The sequence below is a fragment of the Myotis nattereri genome, assembly GCF_964212035.1.
Source record: "Myotis nattereri genome assembly, chromosome: 21".
Taxonomy (NCBI): domain Eukaryota; kingdom Metazoa; phylum Chordata; class Mammalia; order Chiroptera; family Vespertilionidae; genus Myotis; species Myotis nattereri.
In genome coordinates, this window is record NC_138097.1 from 8,701,911 (window position 1) to 8,716,480 (window position 14,570).

Here is a 14,570-nt window from a genome sequence, read left to right on the forward strand (position 1 = left end):
TTTTTAAAGTATATACATATACGTATAGCCCAAGGACATAGACAATAATGTGGTGAGGGCCTAGAAGCAGTGGGGGCAGGGTAGAGGGAGGCAAAGGGGGATGGAGATGGGGGAAATTGGGAACATCTGTAATAGAGTCAATAATCAATAATAAAAAAGAATAGTTTGGCCACATGGCATGGTTCAGTGGTTGGACGTGAACCCATGAACCATGAGATCACTGGTTTGATTCCAGGTCAGGCACATGCCCAGGTTGGAGAGCTCCATCCGTGCACGGGGCATGCAGGAGGCAACTGATCAATGATTCTCTCTCATCATTGATGTTTCTCCATCTCGCTCATTCAAAAAGTAATAAAAAAATTTAAAAAAGAATAGTGTTAAGATTGATTTGATTCAACAACACCAAAGTGAAGAGGCACTTTTTATCTAATTCACTGCAATCTTTCACACTCACTATGAATGCAGTGTTTCTGTCATACTGGTGGTTATATTTAAACCTCAGAGTCATACAAAAAATGACAACAGGGCCCAGGTGATAGAGCATCAAGCTGCAGACTGAAGGGTCCCAGGTTCAATTCTGGTCAGGGGCACACGTCCAGATTGCAGGCTTGATCCCCAGTACGGGGCATGCAGGAGGCAGTCAAACAATGATTCTCTCTCATCATTAATGTTTCTATCTCTCTCTCGCTGTCCGTTCCTCTCTGAAATCAATTAAAAAATAAAGAATGACAACAGTGTATGAAATTTCATACATCACAGGACATGGCTCCTTTAGTGTATGTGGGGAACAATTCCCCTAAACATTGTTGAGAATTATGTAATACTTATTGTGACCAGAGACTATAATTAATATTGTGCACGGAAACACAACAAAGGCCTCCTTTCCAGTGTGAACGTTGACCTCACCAGTAATAGAGGCACCAGGCTGCAAATTAGAACCACAAAGTCATGCAGATAATTTTTCAAGGCCTTGGGCAGAAGTTAAAAAAAAAAAAGCCAACATTGGACAAACTGATTTTCTGCCATTACCATATGCCTTCCAAAGCACAGAATATTTCGGACCCCATCATATCTGTTCACCTCTCCAACGTTCCTTTCTAGTCATCCCAGGCAGTGAATATAATCCCCAAAATTAAAGGTGCAAAAGGAAAAAAAAAAACACCTTTACTGAATGATCCTAACCCAGAACAGAGGACAGCAAGCAGTTTGCAGGTTGGTGAATTAGAACCTGAAACAATTCATCACAGCATAATGTGCAAACCACAATGTCCCTGACAGAGGTAGCACTTTTTAGCTGAGGATGAGTGCCCTGGATGAAGCCTGTATCAGGTGCATTACCTCGTCAGAGATAAAGAAATGAAGATACTGCCAAGAGCTCAGAGTTATCACAATTTTCTGAAGCACAAGTGAGAACACAGAATACATTTCCCCTGATCACATAGGGGTTGTGACTGATGCACACTCTTCAGGTGAGCCAGGTGTTAGAGGTGAAATCTCTTCAGCCAGAAATACTCGCTGTGACACCAATCGAGTAGTAGGTTTATGAAGTTGTTATCCATAGAATACAATACTACTCAGCAATAAAAAAATTCAATATTCACATAAGCATTTGTATTGAATCTCAAAATATCTGTAGCATTAAGGAAACCAGTATTTGTTTAAAAGTACACACCTTATAGTGCCTATAAAATTATGAAAAATATGAACTAATCTAATGTAAAGGACGAAAAATAAGTGATTGCATGGAAGACTGGGAAAGTCAGAAAGAGGGATTATAAAAGGGCAGGAGGAAAATGTAGAGTGTGGGAAATGTAGGTTTAGAGTTGTTGGTATAGAAAATAATACATAAAAATACCGGAATAAACTCTGCTTTCACCGTGTACCTCAGCTGGGTGGGTATCATCCAGTGCACTGAAACGCCCTGGTTCAATTCCAGGTCGGTGCACAGCCCCACCTGTGGCCCCAGTAGGGAGGGTGCGGGAGGCAGCTCATGTATATTTATCTATCTCTCTCCCCCTTCCCTCCTCTTTTCCTAAAAACAAAAACAAACATAAAGGTATTTTTTGAAAAGCACAAGTGCTGTGGTTTATGTACTCATAACTGAAAGTCCACTTATGCCACACCTTGAATATAATGACAGATCAATTTATTTCATCTGTGATGTTTCACAGCTTTATCTCTTGGTCAAGGCTCACAAAATAACACACATTTGAAAAGTGTGCTTTCTTGCACGTCAGTGCTCATTTCCTGGGAGGAACAGATTTGCCTCAGTGGCAGCAAATGTTGGCAAGCAGTGAAGACTACTGCCATGGAACCAACAGGAATGCTGACTGGTTACAAAAGACACATCCTGGGATTGATTACAGGATTATCCTTCCTTTAGCTTTGAGTTCTTACATATTGAGAAATGACTTTGTGGTGAACACCTTACAAAGACCAGGGGAAGCCACAAATCCATTCAATTATTTTACCTCCCAATGACTTCAGCTACAGGAAACATCTTTGGAGGTGCTGAGAATGTCTGTACACAAAGGTCACACAAGAGACAAGCCCAGGAACATTTGTGGATTCATGTTCAGAATAGACACTTTGCATATAATATACTGCAGTCTCTCTCATCACTATGAATACAGTGTTTCTGCCTCAATGGTAGGTTAACCTCAGAGTCTTACAAAAAATGTCACAAGACTATGAAATTTTGAACTTCATGGCACTTGGCTTCTTTGTAGTATGTGCGGAGGACTTCCCCTAAACATTGACAAGAATGAAGTAATACAAACTGTGAACAAAGAACAAAATTTATATTGTTCACAGAAGGACGGCAAAGGCCTCGTCTTCTGGGTGACCATTGACTGCACTCATAACCAAGGTACCAGGATATAAATTAAGACCACAAAGTTATGCAGTCTTTCTTTCAACACCTTAAGCAGCAATGCAAAATAAGCCAGTTTTGGATGAAAAATGATTTTCTGCCATCATGTTCTCCTTTCCAAAGCACTGACGGTTTGACGTCCTCACAATATTGCTTCACATCTACATGTTGACAGATCTCAACAGTGCTTTCAAAACATTGCAGGCAGTGAATAGAATCATCACAATTAAAGGTACAACAGGAAAAAGAATTTTACTGAAATATCATATTTCATAACCAGCGATGCTCAGATAGGTGAAATAGAACCTAAGACAATCATCACAGCATAATGTGAGAACCACAACTCCCTGAAAGAGGTACCACTTCTTTTCTGAGGACGGCTGTTCTGGAAAAACTCTGGACCAGGTCTATTCCCTAGTCAGACAGAAATGAATGAAGTTCCTGCCAAGAGGTCAGAGTATTTAGAATTTATTCAAGCAAAAAAAGCACACAGTGATTGTCACTGATTCACACTGTTCAGAAGAGCCAGGTGGTAGAGGTGAAATCACTTCAGCCACAATCACACATCTGACATCAATCGGATAGGAGGCCTGGGCAGAATGGCAAGTTCAAGTAGTTCCTTAAAGACTCACTTGTACCTGAAACTTATGAGGAATCTAGCAGAGTGTCTGTTCTGATAAAAAGGGATCATATTACGGCAACTGGGTATCATAGAGTCTCCTTCATGGTTGTTATTCTGAGTAAGATTAAGGAAACATTCCCTTCACATTTAAGGCTTTTCTCCTATGTGAACTCTCAGGTGTCTCATAAGGCCATATTTTCGACTAAAATATTTCCCACAACCCATACACTCATAAGGCTTTTCCCCAGTGTGAACATGCTTGTGGAAAAGGAGCTGACTATTTTGCCTAAAACACTTCCCACATTCACTACACACATAAGGCTTTTCTCCAGTGTGAACTCTATTGTGGATAAGGAGCTGACTATTATCCCGAAAGGACTTCCCACATTCACTACACCCATAAGGTTTTTCTCCAGTGTGAACTCTCTTGTGGATAAGAAGCTGACTATTTTGGCTAAAGGACTTCCCACATTCAAAACATTCATAAGGTTTTTCTCCAGTGTGAACTCTATTGTGGATAAGGAGCTGACTATTTTGCCTAAAAGACTTCCCACATTGACTACACACATAAGGTTTTTCTCCAGTGTGAACTCTCTTGTGGACAAAGAGCTGACTATTTTGCCTAAAAGACTTCCCACATTCACTGCACACATAAGGTTTTTCTCCAGTGTGAACTCTCTTGTGGATAAGGAGCTGACTATTATCCCTAAAGGACTTCCCACATTCATTACACCCATTAGGTTTTTCTCCAGTGTGAACTCTCTTGTGGACAAAGAGCTGACTATTTTGCCTAAAGGATTTCCCACATTCACCACATTCATAAGGTTTTTCTCCAGTGTGAACTCTCTTGTGGATAAAGAGCTGACTATTGCGGGTAAAAGATTTCCTACATTCACTGCACTCATAAGGCTTTTCTCCACTGTGAACTCTGCGGTGTTGAATGAGGGTGGAACTCCGACTGAAGGACTTCCCACAATCTATACATTCATATGGCTTTTCTCCATTGTGAACTCTCTGATGTCGAATGAGGGTGGAACTCTGACTGAAGGACTTCCCACAATCTGTACACTCATACCGCTTTTCTTCATGGTGAACTCTTTTATGTCGATTGAGGATAAAATTTCGTCTATAATTTTTCCTACATTTTCCACACTCTCCAGAGCACACACCCTGACATTCAACAACATTGAGATTGTGGCTGGCAGCGTTTTCACATTCGCCCCATGGATGAGGACTTTTTCCACCAAGAAATTCCTGTGAATTCTCACTGCCACAGTGTTGCTCCCTATTGTTATGAGTTGCCTGGTGCTGGAGAAGCTCTGAGAGAGTTTGGGAATCTTCCCCAACCACCCTGCTGTTTGAAGGCACCTCTGATAAGTCGAAGCTGCACCTGGTCACAAATGAGGCCTTGTCCATAGCTTCTTTCCAGAACGTCTTTCCCCTGGCATCCTTCTTTTTCTGGTGAGGGTTTGCACTGAAACCGAAGTCTCTCACACATGCCTCACTGAAGAAGTCTTTGTGTTCCAAGTGTGCTGCTTGTAAGTCATTCAGGTGCAAAATATCTTTTAACACAGAGAAACACTGCTTACATAGATGGTTCTTCTGGGTTGCTGGAGCTGTCTTAGAAGCCCTGACCTGTGACTCTCCTTGTATAGATAAACTCCTCTTAGAACAGGCCTCATCATCATCCTTTTTATGCAAACAACCTGAAAACAGAAAAAAGGCGAGGAAATGAATGTTGATTGTGGTGACAGAGGGAAGTTCTATGACTAAAGTGTGTTGCCAATGACACCGTGCTCCATGAAATTATCTGAAAAGAGGACATATGCAGAAAGGATTAACAAGAGGCTTCTTTGAAGTTCTGGGCCTCTGAATATGATTAAGGAGGGAAGACCACACCAGCAATATGACACAAAGATGGCAAATACCGCATGGAAGAGAGGTAAGACTTCCAGCCCTTCCTTAGGTTAACAATGTTCACTGGAGCTTATCTGCAGGTGACATAGGCAGCCTCTACAGAATTTTGTTTATTGCTTATCTCAAGAAAAATTCAATAAATGAGTAGCTGTTTTTCAAGGACTACTTATGTATGTATGCGCACCTCATAACACATGTGCAGGTCAATGTTGAAGAATACTGTGGAGGCAGCAGTGCAGAGGAGCAGGTGATGTAAATATGCCCCAAAGTGAACATGGCAGAATGCTAGAAAATCACAGGTGAAATGACATGTCAGAAAGTGTAAAGTAGTTAAAAGGAAAGGTAAAAATTAGGTGTGGGCAGTGGCAAATGCATCTGATTAGTGATGGAATTGATCTGGTTCCTGGTATAATTTGAAAACAGCCCTTGTGTCATACATTCTGCTAATTTCCACTCAGCTGGGCCAGGCCTCCTCTGAGACCATCCTGCATGTTCTCCCTGTACCACCTTCTCTACAAATACATAAAACCGAAATATTCTGAGTATTAATGAAAGATGACAGAGGTGACCATCCAGCCCTGGTCCAGAGCAAATCGACTTGGATTAGTATTCAGGGGAGGTAATATTACAAACACCAATTGAAGGAGGGTCTTACAAGAACAGCCCATGGTTCATGAAGTAAAGAACATAACCTGGCACAGGCAGTCACCCAGAACCTTTATCCAGAGGAAACGTGCAGAAGTGGCAGCCATGGATCTAGACATAGTCACTCGCCCAGGGAGCGAAACAGCAAGGGGGACTTATTAAGCTGTCTGTAAGATGCCTGGCTCCCAGACACATCCTTCACTCTCTGAGGAAAATAGTTTTAAAAAATTTTGTGGAGTCTATTCCTCAGGGCTCTCCACACAGCTCAGCACTGGCATCATTAGCACATTTCACATGAGAGTGAGGACAATTTGCAGAGCCCATGGTCTGGCTGTAGGAGGGAGAAAGCTACAGGTGGAATATAAAGGAAGAGAGGCCATCATCTCAGTCCATTAGGAGAGATGTGAGGGTCTTACCTACAGATGATACAAGTGCAAATACTTCCAGCATCACTTTGCAGTACAGAAGTCTCTGAGCCTCATCAAGGATTCCCCACTCCTCTGGAGAGAAGGCAATGGCCACATCCTCAAAGTTCATATCCTGTCATAATGGGGACAGTTTAGTCCATTATCAGCTTCTCTCCTAGGGTTTTACATTTATCATACACCCCAACTTATATATCCATCTGCTCCCTACACTTCTGACTACAGAGAAGATATCAGACCTTTGTTTCATCAAAGACACTCACTCCTTATATTCCTACTGATGCAGTGTCTTCCCACGACAATAAGGACAATGAGCATATAGGTCATACCTGCTTTCTAGTACAAACATGTTGGCCACACTGTGCCTTTTGAATACAGTGGGTCTCATGAATATAGGATATGGATAGATGTTGTCCATAATGAGAGTATGAGTGATTTGACACTGTTATTGTCAGGCAATAACCTTGTTGTTCCCTACATTCTCATTCCAAGTCCCTGAATTTTTGGCATTACACTCCACCCTTTTGACACCAAGCCTAGGGTGCTGAGGCCATCACTTTGCACTTCCTGCCGCACATGTCTTTGAAACACACATCTCTCACACAGCTTCATTCCCAAGGGAAAAAACCAAAAGTAAGACAAATACATCATGACTTGAACCAGTTTTCTTCTTCACCTTCTTTTCCAAAACTCCAATTCACCCTTTCAGTAATGTATTTCTCTCTTACCCTTCACCCTTTCAAATGCCAGCCTAGATGACACTTACGTATGCTCCCTCATTCCTATTGATCACTGTAACTGCCCTCCGCAATAAAATGCAGGTTGCTCATATATTTCACCTAATCTCTGGACCAAGAACGTACCACTACTATAGACCCTCTTTTTAGGAATTAATATGAAATTCACTATATCAGATTATCCAAACATCACCAGAAATGAAATCCACTATCAATCCATTTTATGTCAATGTCAGGGGCCATGAAGCCATGAATGCACATACCTTCTACAAGTACACAACACTCTTTCTACCATAACTCTCTCAAACTTACACTCCCACAGTCCCAGACCCCATAGTCATCTCCCTGACTTCCTACTCATTACTCAGCAAGTGTGGTTTGGTTAATGCCTGGAAAATTCTACACCAACTCTCATAGTCCACACTCAATGAGGCGCCTTCAGTCCTTCTTTGATGACCTACCTCCCTGATTGTTTTTTTTTTTCTTTAACCTCACCTATTGAGAACCACATCAAATCTCAGATATTCAGAGCTCACTTCTTCTGGTGCTGCACTTGAGGTCCCTTCACCAGTCACAGCCTTCAGCACTCAAGTACCATCACCTAAGGCCCTCTCTCACAGGTCCAGTGTGTCTCTCATATGAACACTCATTCCCGTATGTAAATCAGTCAGACTACTGACCATACCAAGGCTCTCAACACAATCCTGGTGTGTGATTCACAAGTAAAGATGCAACAGCTGCCATCTCATCTTGTTTTAATTGCTCTTTGCTCTCCAATTAAACAGAAAAAAAGTTTTTAAAAAGGTGATCTACAACTCTACCCTGGTCACTACACTCCCGACTTTAAAGAAGGTTTCAACCTGAACTTGTCCTGAGTACCAGATGCTCATAAAATGCTCTCTGAAATATCGCACACCAATACAGACAAAAAATAAAAGTTTGGTATCCCCAATGAACATTACACTTCTACTCTGAATATCTGCATCTCAGTTGATGGTGCTTCCATACCTGCAGCTGCCAAATGCAAACCTTCAATCATCCCTGGCTCTTACCTCTCTCTCAGCCTCAAAATTAGAAAATCCAGTTGGCCGCAGAAAAAGCACCAATCCACAATCCAACAGCTTATATCACTCCCACAGTCACCATCATGGGCCACTTACCATCATGCTCACCACAGCAGTCTCCATCCTAGACTTTCTACCACCTCCCTCACAGCCATTTGCTTTGTTATGCTTCAGCCATCCGAAGTCTAATGAGACCTGGGTCAGATCACCTGCCTCTGCTGCTCCAACTCTTCCATTACTCCCATCACCTGCAGACCAGACTCCAAAGGTAGCACAAGCTCCTCTAGACCTCACTCCTGTCCCATTGTTACCAGTTCCTATTTTAGAAAATGGACACGAGCCCCAGCTGGTATTTCTCAGTGGATAGAGCACCAGCCTGTAAACTGAAGGGTCCGGGTTTGATTCCAGTCAGGGGCACATGCCAGGGTTGTGGACTTAATCCCCAGTGGGGGGTATGCTGGAGTCAGCCCACCAATGATTCTCTCTCATCATTTATCTTCTATTTCCCTCTCCTCCTCCCTTCCTCTCTGGAATCAATAAAAACATATTTTTTTATAAAGGACACCAGTTCGTTTCTGAATGAACTCAGTCTTCACTCTAAGCATTTGCACATATAGGAACCTATGACTGGTGGACTTCTCACATATGATTCCACTGTTTGCCAAAACCAGGGATCATTTCAGACAATCTTAGACATGTACTTAGAGTTCTGGGCTTGGTGTCTCATCAAGGTCCCCAGATATAAGGGCTAGAACAGAGGCAAGACAATCCCAGGATACCACTATCACAGAAGCTGTAAGAGTGTGAGGCCCTGATATCAGTTATACAAATCAGAACTCTTAAACCACTCTGCATTTGCATGAATCTGTGTTCTGAGAAAGATCTGCTGAGACTCTGGCCAGCAACCCCAGCATCCATGGGGTCAGACGGCTCAGTACCGTTTCCCAGCCAATGGGGTCATGTGTCCTGAAAATGACCACAATTCTTCAAGACTCAGTCCTCAGTGCACACTCTTGCCAGTTACCTTATCTTTTATAGGACTTCTGCCTCCTGTCCCCAACTGCTTTCATCTCTCTTCCAGTTTGTTCCTCTTCTGAGCTGCTTTGGGAAAAGTTTAAAGAACTACCTCACACAATGTCCCTCTTTTGGTCAAGACCTTTCATGTCCCCAGTTTCCTGAGAATGAAAGTAAAACTCGTGCAAAACTCTGCCTCATCTTGTTCGTTGCCTACAGACACAAAACAAGTCCTGGGTTTCCTAAACCCTCCTAGTTCGGTCACACCATCACATCCTCACATGGAGGTATTGTAACCTGTTAACCTCTTTCCCCATTTTGTCACACATGAGCTACTCACTGTTCCTGGCAGTGAGACCTGGACTGCAGGACCCCAGAGGTGCCCACACGCCAGACTGGAGGGTTAACTGGATGAGTCTTTGTCGAACTCTGTAAGCAGAAAGGAGTCCACGAGTCACAAAAGCCCAAATTCTGGCGTGTTGGGGCTCAGCAAACCGCAGACACACCAGTGCATAGGGAGATACTGCCTCTGATGCCTTGTCCTACTGGACACCTGGTGCTGGGAAGCCTCAGTCTCTGTGAACAGACCAAAGAGATCAACATGACCACCAGGTAGATTCAAGAAGTCCCAACGAGGTAGATTCAGGAAGTCCCATTCTTACCCATGTACACCTGGTTAATATGCCTCTCCTGGTCTTTCATTGGCTAAATCCAGCCATCATTAGGAGCATAGCCCTTTAGGTAATATACCTTTCCAGGCCTCCCAGCTGTAAATAGGATCCCAATCACTCACTGACCATTGTGAATATTAGTGTTCTGGAGCCAGAGTGGTGCTGGGAAATGACAACATTAGGATCGTGTGGCTGGTGGTAGTTTCTGGGGTTTGTTGTCTCCAACAGAATTTTTGGTTAATTTGATTTTTGATAGAGAGGATAGGACAGGAAAGAGAGAAACATGGATCAGCTGCCTTCTGTCGACTCCTCACCCAACCACTGGGAATCCAGCCAGAACACCATGCTTGTGCCTCATGAAGAATATAACCAGAAACCTTTCCAATCATGGGAAGATACTCAAATATCTGTTATTACAGCTATCAGATTTTTTTTATTTTTAATATGAAAATATCACATTATTTAAGAGTCAAATGAGGCTATGAGAGAATATATATAAACCAATTTTATTTGTTTAAAAACAAAATTTGAAATGCTACAGAAAACAAAAAGTTGAGTTTCCATACATTCTTAGAATGTTTACATTCAGTACACATTTTGAAGCTATGGAGCTAATAGCTACCGAATGTTTACTACAGGTGCCAGGCCTGGAATTCAATGCTTTTCATGCATTATTACGTCATTTAGTCCTCTCTGCAACCTGAGATTTTATGAAGAGGGAATTGAGGCTCAGATGCTTGACATAAATTGCCTGATTGTAGAGTTAAATAAAGGCAGTACTGGAAGGCAAACCCATGTGTTTCTAATAACAGAGCTCTGACTTCTAATGTTAGGCTCTGCTGCCTCCGGGAGAGTAGAATTGTTAACACACAGCCATTAGAACCAGTAGATGTTGTAGTAACAAACAGCCCCAAAGCTTTAGTGGCTTATACTAAAGAAGGTCTCTTTCTTGTTGATGCCACATGTCCTCCCTGGTTCTCCAGGGACCAGGATAAAGATGCAGCCACCATGTAGGTACCTGCTAGGTGTTAGTAGCAATGAACAAGGTGCAGTCACCATGTAGGTAACTTCTAGGTGTTAGTAGTAATGAACAGAGAGAATGCCAATCTCTGATTCCAGACTCTTGTGTTAGTAGTGACAGTCTTCACTCGCACCACATTATTTGGTCAAAGCACATCACGGGGCTGCAGCCACATTCAGGGCTTTAAGAGGGGAACCTGACATACTTGGTGGGCCCTATGAAGGACACCATAAGGTGCCAATCAATCTGGGGGACTTTGGTAGGAAATAACCGCAGGAGTTAGTCAGCATGGATTGCTTTCTCTTCATCCAGGTGCACTTAGTCCCTGAGCTTCCCTAAGCCATCACGGGCAAGATTCAAATGCGTGAACTTCAAAAAAAAGGAGTTTGGTCAGTGTTCATTGACAGTAAACTCAGAACTACTACTGAGTGAGAAGTTGTTTAAATCCCTGGCTGTCTCAGTTCCTACACTGTGGTGAGGGTGAAGACTCACATGATAAGAGAGTTGATCGGGAAGGACACAGGATTGCAAGCATTCCAGCATCCATGTTCTTTTACATCAACATCAGTCACTACCCAGCCTCCAAGTCTCTTTATCATTTCAATTGCCCTGGTGGGCACTCCCATTGGGGATCACAGTAAAATATGCTGACATTTACATCAATGCTGTCCCCGTGGTTTCCATTCATTCTGTGCATGAACATGTGCTAAATGTGGTTTCTCCATAGGTCTCCCCATCCCCATTGGAGAGAGCAGTGGGGCTACTTCCTCCTGCTGGTCAAGATGCTCCCGGATGGCCATGCACTCCCACTAGGTTACCAGAATACAGAAGTTCTGGAGTGATGCTCTGAGCATCCCTGGTACCTCCCTCTATTAGGTGTCAGCATAGCTTTCACTTGGGCAAGGGTGTGACCTGTTTTCAAGGGACCAGGAGTCTCACAGGACTGTCCCTGTCCTCTCCAGGAATGTCCAGTTCCTTATTCCTAAAAGGGATAATTATGTGCCTAAGAGTTCTTCCCCTCAGTATTGCCCCATATACATCCATATGCACCAGTAAACAAATCAGGCTGCATGGAGGGCCGTAGTCAAGGGAAGGCACAGCTACGACCTGTAAGGACCAAGGGTGTGGACACTTTTGACTGTTCCAGACTCAGGAATTATGAAGTGATCTGCACCAGGCAGGCTCCCAGGCTCTTGAACCACTGCTCGGCGCCCGATGTCCCCATGTCGGCCACCAGCAGGGTCCGGGCGAAATCCAGGGGGCAGAAGAAGCAAAGGGAGGTGGCCTGCCAAGGACCTCCAGGACTGGGTGTGCTTGTCTGTGCCACCCAGGGTGACCTGCTTATCCTTATCCTTGAAGGCAAATTTGAGTGCTTGGGTGGGGAAGTAGCGGATGGCGTTGGCCATGTTGCCCCTCCAGAAAGATAGCCCACCCTGCTCCTCCGGGATGCGCACAAGGCAGTCCATGATGCCCTGGTACTGCTTGTCGGCCGTGATCTGCTGTCTGGTATGTTACACCTGCAACAGCAGCTTGACCCACTCCATGGTGGCCACGGCCGTCTTGGTGGAGATGACGGTGGCAACGCCTCCGGCCAGGAAGTCCTTGGTGAAGGAGATGGCCTGTTCGGTCTTGTCTTGGTGGCGCAGCGCAGGGAGCTGAGGGCGTGGAACTGAGGGGAGGTGCGAAGAGGAGCCGGGAGTGTGGGTGCCGCTGGCTCAGCGCTGCAGCTTCCACGCTGAGAATGATGTAATACATACTGTGAACAGAGAACACAATTCATATTGTTCACAGAAGCACAGTAAAAGGCCTTCTCTTCAGGGTGACCATTGGCCTCACCAATAAACAAGGTACCAGGCTGCAAATTAAAACCACAAAGTCAGGCAGCCTTTCTTTCAAGGACTCAAAATAAGCCAATATTGGACAAAGAGTGATTTTCTACCAGCATGCTCTTCCTCCAGAAGCACAGAAAGTTTAACGGCCCCATAATATCTATTCACATCTACATGCTGACAGATTACCACTCTCCTTGCAAATCATCCCAGACAGTGAATAGAGCAAACACAATTAAAGATGCAAAAGAAAAACACCTTTACTAAAATATCATAAACCAGAGCCATGTACAGCAAGCAGATTTCACATTGGTGAAACAGAACCTAAGCCAATCATCAAAGCATAATATGAGAAACACAGTGTCCCTGAGAGAGGTACCATGTCTTAGCTGACTACGGGTATTCTGGACAAACCCTGGACCAGGCCCATTTTCTAGTCAAAGAGAAAGGAATGAAGATCCTGCCAAGAGTTCCGAGTATTCAGAATTTTCTCAAGCACAAGTGAGCATGCAGGGTTTGTGACTGGTTCACACTGTTCAGGTGAGCCAGGTGGTAGAGGTGAAATCACTTCAGCCACAATCACTCACAGTGACATCAATGGGGTAATAGGTCTGGGCAGGATCACAAGTGCAAGCACCTCCTTAAAGTCCCACTGGTACCAGAATGTTATGAGGAATCTAGCAGGGTGTATGCCCTGAATAAAGGGCTTTATGATAAGGTAAATGTGCATCACGGTCTCCTTCATTGTTGTTATTCTGAGGAAGACCAATAAAATTCCCTGCACATTTAAGGCTCTTCTCCAGTGTGAACTCTCAGGTGTCTAGTAGGGTTATAATTTCTGCTAAGAGATTTCCTACAATCAGTACATTCATAAGGCTTTACCCCAATGTGCACTCTCTGATGTTGAATGAGTGCATAGATATGCCAGAATGACTTTCTATAGCAAGAATGTCAAACACACGGCTCACTACGAATATTTTTATGGCCTGGCCAATATAACGATATGTAAGAAATGTTTTAATAAAAAAATCATAACTTAATTTTTACAATATCCTGTAATACATAATTATTAATAATGAATTACAATGTTTGCGAATGACTGATGACTATAATTATGTTACATTCATTTCCCTTATGCACAGGCGCACCATTTCTCTCCACTAATACTAGCAGTGAATATTTTAGCAGCCAATTGCCACGTCATTAGTCTTGCAATGACTTGTTTGGTGTGTGAAACAGGAAATATTTCTCTTTCAGAGAACAAGAAAAAATAGGTTTATTTGCATTATGCTTATTAATTTGTGCAGTTATTCAGTGGCTGGTAAGTTAATGTTCAAGAGAAAATATTAATTTTTTTATTAAAATATTCTATTATTTTATGTTAACAGTCACTCATTTCAGCCCTTTGGTATTCAGCGTGTTTCTATCAAAATAAGCCTACATTTTTATAAAAATTGAAGCTTTTGGTTTTTTGCAGCCCACGTAAACTTAAACCTTGTTTATTTGTCCTATGTTAGCCTCTGAGTTTGACATCCTTATTCTACAGTCATTACACTCATTACACTCATATGGCTTTTCTCCTGTGTGAACTCTCTTGTGTATAAGGAGGTGATTCTTTTGCCTGAAAGAATTCCCTCATTCACTACACTCATAAGTTTTTCTCCAGTGTGAACTCTCTGGTGTTGTGTGAGGTTACCACTTTGACTGAAGAACTTCCCACAATCACTACATTCATATAGCTTTTCTCCAGTGT

At 43.0% G+C, this 14,570-nt stretch overlaps 1 pseudogene across 1 annotated transcript in view; it reads right to left on the reverse strand.

Moving 5' to 3' along the window:
* The window catches only part of LOC308535809 (ADP/ATP translocase 3-like), a 332,829-nt pseudogene extending 319,804 nt beyond the window's left edge, over positions 1–13,025 (reverse strand). The window contains exons 1-2 of the transcript in view: positions 13,007–13,025; positions 12,264–12,657 (exon numbers count right to left, since the gene is read on the reverse strand). The product of the transcript in view is annotated as an ADP/ATP translocase 3-like (transcript). The remainder of the gene's footprint in view (positions 1–12,263; positions 12,658–13,006) is intronic.
* Positions 13,026–14,570: the final 1,545 nt, after the last annotated feature.